At 43.2% G+C, this 7,544-nt stretch overlaps 1 pseudogene; it reads right to left on the reverse strand.

Annotated features, from left to right (window-relative positions):
- Positions 1-241: 241 nt before the first annotated feature.
- On the reverse strand, positions 242-4,736 carry LOC118575721 (annotated as a pseudogene).
- Between the last annotated feature and the right edge of the window lie 2,808 nt (positions 4,737-7,544).

The raw sequence follows: 7,544 nt of genomic DNA on the forward strand, positions 1-7,544 counted from the left end.
TGAAAGTGGGAGATGCAAACTAGGAAGTAGTCCTGGAGTCTTTCTTAGTCATTTTAATTTGTGTTGTTATTGTTTTCAGAAGGGATCTCAGGTTCCAGGGAGACTCTAATCATTATCCTCAAATGCAGGGGATACAATTCCTTAAGACACAGTCCAGGGGACAGCAAAAGGCAGGTTTTGTGAATCCATTCTCTCAGTTCCTCTCACTACAAAGATTTTCTTGCAAGAGAGCACTGGCACATCACTCATTCAGAGATAAGTTGATTTCATCTTCCCAATCAGAGTTGTCTGAGATGTCCTCCACCAGAATCACTTCCTCTTCCTCCTCTGCATCAGAGTCTTCTCTTCCCCCTCCTCTCCCTCCTCTAGGCTTGCTAGCTCATCATCAGAGGGAGAGAAGTCATTGTGCCCATCCTGTCCTGTGTTCTCACTGTTGTCAGCCTCCTCCATCTCTGCTCTTGCCACTGGTCAGTGACAAACTCCTCTACATCATCAGTGCCATCATAATCCCTCTTTCCTCCTGTTCTTCCTCTTCTGAGTCCTCCTCATCTTCTTCCTCTGACAGACACTGCCTGCCCACTTCATAAAGTCTGCATACTGTGTCCATGTTAGGGGCACCCATACTGCCTTGATTCTCAATGACAGCAAGATAGCAGTCTTTGGTGTCTGTACACAGGTCAAAGATGTTCTGTTTCACATCAATAGTTGCTATAGGTTTGTAATCAGTTGCATTAAATGTTCGGAAGGATGACCCAAAGGGGCTTTTCATTCTCTCTTCCAAGAAGTCATCTTCATCATCTGCCTGCAACATTGCTCCATACATCACTGTCCCTGTGTGGTTAAACACCACAGGACATTGATCCAGAGCAGGAACTGTGTGTAAAAGATGGAAAGTTCGAAGGTCCCAAATCTCTGTATTGATGATGGCCTCCAGCCCATTGGGATGGAAAACACCACTGATATTCCTGTTGAACTTGTCAAACTTGTGGATGGCCTGTGCAGAGCGGACATCCCACAGGACCCCATCATTTAAGACAAGATCGTCTGTAGGATCAAAGGTGGCACAGTTCCTCTTGTAGTGGCTGGCAAGATCTGGGTTAAACAGAGTCAACATCTTGGTGCCAGTCTCAATATCATAAATATGGGCCATGTCTCCTTTTGTGCCTATGACCTGATCCTGAGAGTACTTACTGAACTCAACATAATGATCTTCTGTGAAGGAATGCTTCATATCAAATACTGACCTCATCCCCCAAAGTGCAGACAAAGGCTCCCCAAGTGGCAGATGTCAGAAGTAAGGACCCATCCCTGGAAGGTTCAAGGTGTGTGATGGCTGAGTTGTGACAGTTATAGCTGGCCTCTTCCTGTCCACTAAATACATTGTAGAGCTTCAGCTGCCCTGTACAGTTCCCAAGCATCAGGAACCGCTCCTGGGCTGAGAATGCACAACATGTCAAGCCACTCTCATCTTCATGAGCTTCCGGGAACACTGAAATAGGATGAAATCGCCTAAAGATAAGATGCCTATCAAAGCCTCTGCCATCTATACCTACATATTTTGGAAACCATGCCCTGTGGTTTAGCCTTGAGGTAAAGTTCATTGGGGCTTGCCTTCTCTGTTTTGGCTCAGGGCACTGGTGAGAAGTAAAGAGAGAAAAAGGTGGACAGGTGGCAATGGGGTTCTTGCAGCGAGCATGTTGCTCTCTAAGATGCTCTGTGATGATACTGTCCAGTGTTGGTAGGGAAGGAAGATGTCTGTCCAGTTGTGTTTTAACAGCATGGCTCTGGCTGTATGTGCAGGGTCCGACTTCTGCTGCAACACTTGGATATTCCGGCCATTGCAAAGTGATGGCCTCTCTCTGATAAAACTGGTCCTGCCAATCAAAGGAGAGTTGTCTGCATATGATGGGCCAGGCAAAGCCAGTGATCCCGGGGTTGGGCATGGCAGAGTATTGGAAGGGAAGTCATGGGAGACAGAAGGGGTAGAAGCATCCATAGCAGCGTGGCTGCCCAGTAGATTTGCAATGCCATTGGCAATCCGAGGGGTCTCAGGAAGAGAGACAGTAGGAGCAGCAGCAGTCACTGGGGTGAAGGCAGAAGAGTGGGGCAGCAGTCATGGGCAAGTCGGCCTCTCTGGTCAGCACAGTGGCTGACTCTCCAAGCCCTTTAGAAATGAGATGGTTTCTTATCAACAGTAGTAGTTCTTTCTCAGGGAAGCAGATCCTTGACTGGGCAACAATGCCTGCTTTCTGTAGCCCTGCCAGTGACACATCAGTGCCAAGCAGAAGAGGCTTTCCTGATATTTTCTCAATGAGCTCAACTGCATAGTTGCAGAATTTGACATGGTAGCTACGCTTATCCTGCCGCACTGGCTCCTTCATCAGCTGTTGAATCTGCCAGCTACTAAAAAGGGGCAATTTGCTGATATCTGTGCAACAGTGCTACTTCTAGACAAGCCCACTAGGGCTTTGCAGCCAGGCTCGGATCTGGTCTGCATCTGTGATGGGCATCTTGATGGACAATAGGGACAGAAGCACCTTGATGCCATCATTGGACTGGACCACATTCCACATCTTGGCCAGGGGATGCTCACTGCTCTTGGGGATCTGAGACAGCTTTCTCAAAGCAGTTCCAGAAGTAAATTTACCAAAACTGGATATTCGGTTATCTGGGCCACATACACAATTGATGATAACTCGAAGGGCTGACTTCTGAATTTCAGCATCTTGGAGAAAATATTCACCTTCAGCAACTGCCAAAATGATGCTGATTCCTACAGTGGATACAGTAGAGCCATGCTCATCCAAGACCTTCACCGACTCTGCCAATTGCAGCTGGATTTTTGGCACCACAGTGAGGATGGCCAGGACATCCAAAGCAAAGCGCACAGTGTCAGTCCTTGCATAATAGGTCTTCCACTTGCAGGCGATGGAAATCAGCTGCAACAAGAGCTGCACGCAGGAAAGCTTGAGGAAGACTTCAGCAGGTTCCCAATACAGCTGAGCTGGGCCATATTCTATCAAAAACTCCATCATTTCCTCAATCTGCTCACCACTGTATGAGCATGCCTTGTATGGAGGAGAAGAGTGCACAGGAATAGCTCCCTCAGGGCTCTGAAGGGACTGCTTGACTTGTTCCAGTTTAATGGCCAAGTGAGCCTCAAAGTACTTTCGCAGAGCCATGCAGGTATCTTTGCCTCTTTGGCAGGTAGCAAAGATTTTATAGTTGCTCACGTGTCCACCCGGGTCTTCCGAATGTAGAATCTCCAAAGTACTGATCAAGTTCACTAGGCGACGAAGACCATCATAATGGTCAAAGTGCTCCAAGACAGCTGGAATGAGAAGCAACCTGAGAAAAACAATGTTGCATGGCGGCATCCTGAAGCATGAGAACATTCCATTAACCATAGGGCATAGTTCACCACATCAGAGAGAACTTGGTGGGGATGCATGCAAATCTTTCCATAGCATCCTGGATGTTGGACAGGTAATACAAGCATATAGATACAGCAGTTGCAGCCATAGAAGGACGAGGAATTTCTAGTAATTTCTGTACCCCACATGTGTAACAAAGTCTGTGGCAAATTTGTTATGGATGAGGAGAGATGCTAGTTGCTTGAGTGCCTCAAAAGTAAGCAGGACATCATTAGTCTGTTTCAGATCAATATAAAACATCATCACTTCCTGTCATTCAAGTTGCATGAACAGGGGAAGTAATTCTTGATACTCTCCCAAAGGGGTCAGGTACTGGAGAAGAAGTCTCTGCTCAATAGCAGGAGTCATTGGATAGAGGGTATAGTTGGTGCCAATCACCCAGGGGGATACTTCTGACCAGCTGTTATTAGACACCTCAGCAAACACACCATCTGGCTCAGAAGATGACACACCCAATTTCTGCTTGGCTGTCCTGTCGTTCTCTCTTTCACCATGCTTTGCAGACTTCTTGAATCCTGAGGCTTCCTCAGGCTCAATTGCTGAGTATACTCCATTACTGGTCTTCCGACTTAATTCCAGATGAAAAGAGATGTCCATATCTCTAGAAATTTCTTGCTCTCCATCCACAACATCTACTGCCATGTCACCATAGTCCATATCCACAGCTTCCTCATCTAAAAGCAAACGTGGCTCTGATGAAGTCTTCTGGGGCCTAAGACACATACTTTCCTGCCCCAAAGACACTTCCTGAACATGTAGCTCTCTCAGTTTGCCAAGCACTACTGCCACCAGCCTTGTATTTTCATCTCTGTACCTTGAAACAATCTGTTGATTTTCCATAGCACCTCCTAATAGTGCTGTAGAATATGTCCTCAGTGGCTGATCAGCCTCTTGGGCCCATTTCAAAAGATTTTCAACAATCCCTTCCTTTTCTTCAAAGAACACTGCAGCTTCTAGACATGGCATGATGTCCAGTAGCAATCTGCAGGCTGCAGTATTTAAAGGGGCCTCTCTGCTTGTCAACAAATACCCATTCATCAGTGTGTTCATGAAATCAGCATTCGTGGAGAGTAGTCTCAGCAAGTGACCCAGCATACAGTCAGGAGCAACTCGCACAGGATGTCGATCATCAAATGGGTCTGGATCTCCTTTATGATATTCTTCAGTTTCTTTTTCAATTAATTCTGACATTCTGCTAAGGATGGCTACCATAGCCTGCCCGTTTCCATGGTCCTCTTTCCACTGTTCCAGCAGGGCAGTGAGCTCATCTTTGGAGTCCACATGTACCACTACTGTAGTCATGGCTTGTCCCACCTGAAGAACCAAGGAGTATTCACAATGGCTGGACTGGTCCAAATCTGCTTTCAGCAAGTCTAGGGAGTTTAGTTGTTGGGAGCAGGTTGTAGTCAGCAGCTGATGCTAGTTGTCTCTTTCAGCCAACAGGAAATCTGCTTAGACAGATAGAGACGTTACAACGTGCATTTACATATTACATCCCCTTCTGAGCATCCAAGGCATTGGGAGCAGAGTTACCAGGACAGCTGATAGGTCCAGAAGTTCAAAGGCTTTTCAGGAAGCCACTGTAGTTGATTGCTAATTCCTCAGCTTGGAAGTTCACTCAGGTAGTCTGAGAACTGAAGATAGCCTAAGAGCTATAGAATGTCTTAAGTTCCATGGCTCAAGTAGGACCTCAGTCCAGGTTGTCCTGAGTGAAGATCCAGATTTAGAATTGGGCTGTGTTGTCTGAATATTGCTGGGCTATCCAGAGAATGTTAATCCCACTAATCAACTATAAGACCACTCCCACGGTTTCAAGCTAAATTTGAAGCAAGCTTTAATTAAATAGTTTCCAGGTGGATGTCCTCTGATCGGGTTGACACCCAAGTTACCAGCAAATGGCCTGGAATATTTTCTTATCGCTTTTGAATCTGTCCTATACATATGGATGTATATGGCTCCACTTTGCCAACACTTTAATATTGACATTGATCACGAATGTGTATTTTGGCAAAATTTTCAATATTAGGGGAAATGCAAATACAAGAGGAAATCTTGCCTTTTCTCAAAACAGTTTCACTGGAAAAACACTTGGAGGTAATTAAGATCTTAGAAACAATTGAGTTAAATACATTTCAAAAAGCTTAATCTACAGAGATTGGCACAAGGGCAACCACATTTGTAAAAGGAACATTATTAATCACATATAAAACCCCACACATTGACAGTGGGAGACTTCAACACCCCACTTTCACCTCTGGACTGAATGGCCAAATTGAAACTTAACAGAGAAATAAAGGGTTTGACTGATGTTATGCCTCAAATGGACTGAATCGATATCTACAAAACATTCCACCGAAATTAAAAGAATATAACTTCTTCTCAGCAACCAATGGAACCTTCTCAAAATTGACCAAATACTTGTCCACAAACACAATCTCACCAGATCCAAAACAATTGGAATAACCTCCTGTGTTCTATCTGACCACCATGGTTTTAAGTTAGATTTCAAGATAAAAAAAAAAAAATACACTAATCCTACAGTCTCATGGAAACTGAATAATTCTCAACTGAATCACCAATGGGTTAAGGAAGAAATAAAGAAAGAAATTAAAGACTTCCTAGAGATCAATGAAAATGAATACACTACATACCCAAATTTATGGGACACTAGGAAATCAGTGCTAAGAGGGAAATTCATAGCACTAAATGCCCACATAAAGAAGTTGGACAAATCTTACACTAGTGATTTGACAGCCCAGCTTAAAGTTCTTGAACAGGAACAAGCAAAGTCTCCCAGGAGGAACAGACACCAGGAAATTATCAAATGGAGAGCTGAAATCAATAAAATAGAAATAAAGAGAACAATACAAAGGATTCATGAAAAAAGAGTTGGTTCTTTGAGAAGATCAACAAGATAGACAAGCCCTTATACAAACTAAACAAAAGACAGCATCCAAATTAACAAATTGGGAAATGAAAAGGGGGACATAACAACAGAAAAAGAGGAAATCCAGGGAATCATCAGGTCATACTTCAAAAACCTCTACTCCACAAAACTGTAAAATGTAAAAAAATGGATAATCTTCTGGATAGGTAACACATACCTAAGTTAAATCAAGACCAGATAAAGCATCGAAATAGTCCAATAACCCCTAAGGAAATAGAATCAGTCATTAAATTCTCCCAAGCAAAAAAGCCCAGGACCAGATGGTTTCAGTGAAGAATTCTACCAGATCTTCAAAGAAGACTTAATACCATTTCAATTGTTCCAAATAGAAGCAGAAGGTATATTATCAAACTCCTTCTATGAGTCTACAATTACCCTGATTCCTAAACCAAACAAAGATACAACAAATAAAGAGAACTACAGACCCATCTCCCTCATGAACTTTGATCCAAAAATACTCAATAAAATACTGGCCAACAGACTCCAAGAACACATCAAAACAATTATCCACCACCATCAAGTAGGCTTCATCCCAGAGATGCAAAGGTGGATCAACATAGAAAGTCTGTTAATGTAATACACCATATAAACAAACTCAAAGAAAAAAAAACACATAATCATCTCACTAGACAAAGAAAAGGCATTTGACAAAATCCAATAGCCCTTTATGACAAAAGTCATGGAGCGATCAGGAATACAGGGAACATACCTAAACATAATAAAGGCAATCTACAGCAAGCCAACAGCCAACATCAAATTAAATGGAGAGAAACTCAAAGCAATACCACTAAAATCAGGAACAAGGCAAAGCTGTCCCCTCTCCCCATACTTATGTAATATTGTACTTGAAGTTCTAGCCAAAGCTATAAGACAACATAAGGAGATTAAGGGGATACAATTGGAAAGGAAGAAGTCAAGCTTTCCCTATTTGCAGATGACATGATAGTATACATGAGTGACCCCAAAAATTCAACCAGGGAACAGCTTATAAACACCTTCAGCAACATAGCAGGATACAAGATCAACTCAAAAAAAAAAAAAAATCAGTAGCCCTCCTATATACAATAGATAAACAGGCTAAAAGGAAATCAGAGATACATCATTCTTTACAATAGCCACAAACGATAAAAAATACCTTGGGGTTACTCTAACTAAGCATGTGA

Source organism: Onychomys torridus, unplaced genomic scaffold, assembly GCF_903995425.1.
Source record: "Onychomys torridus unplaced genomic scaffold, mOncTor1.1, whole genome shotgun sequence".
NCBI classification, from domain to species: Eukaryota; Metazoa; Chordata; class Mammalia; order Rodentia; family Cricetidae; genus Onychomys; species Onychomys torridus.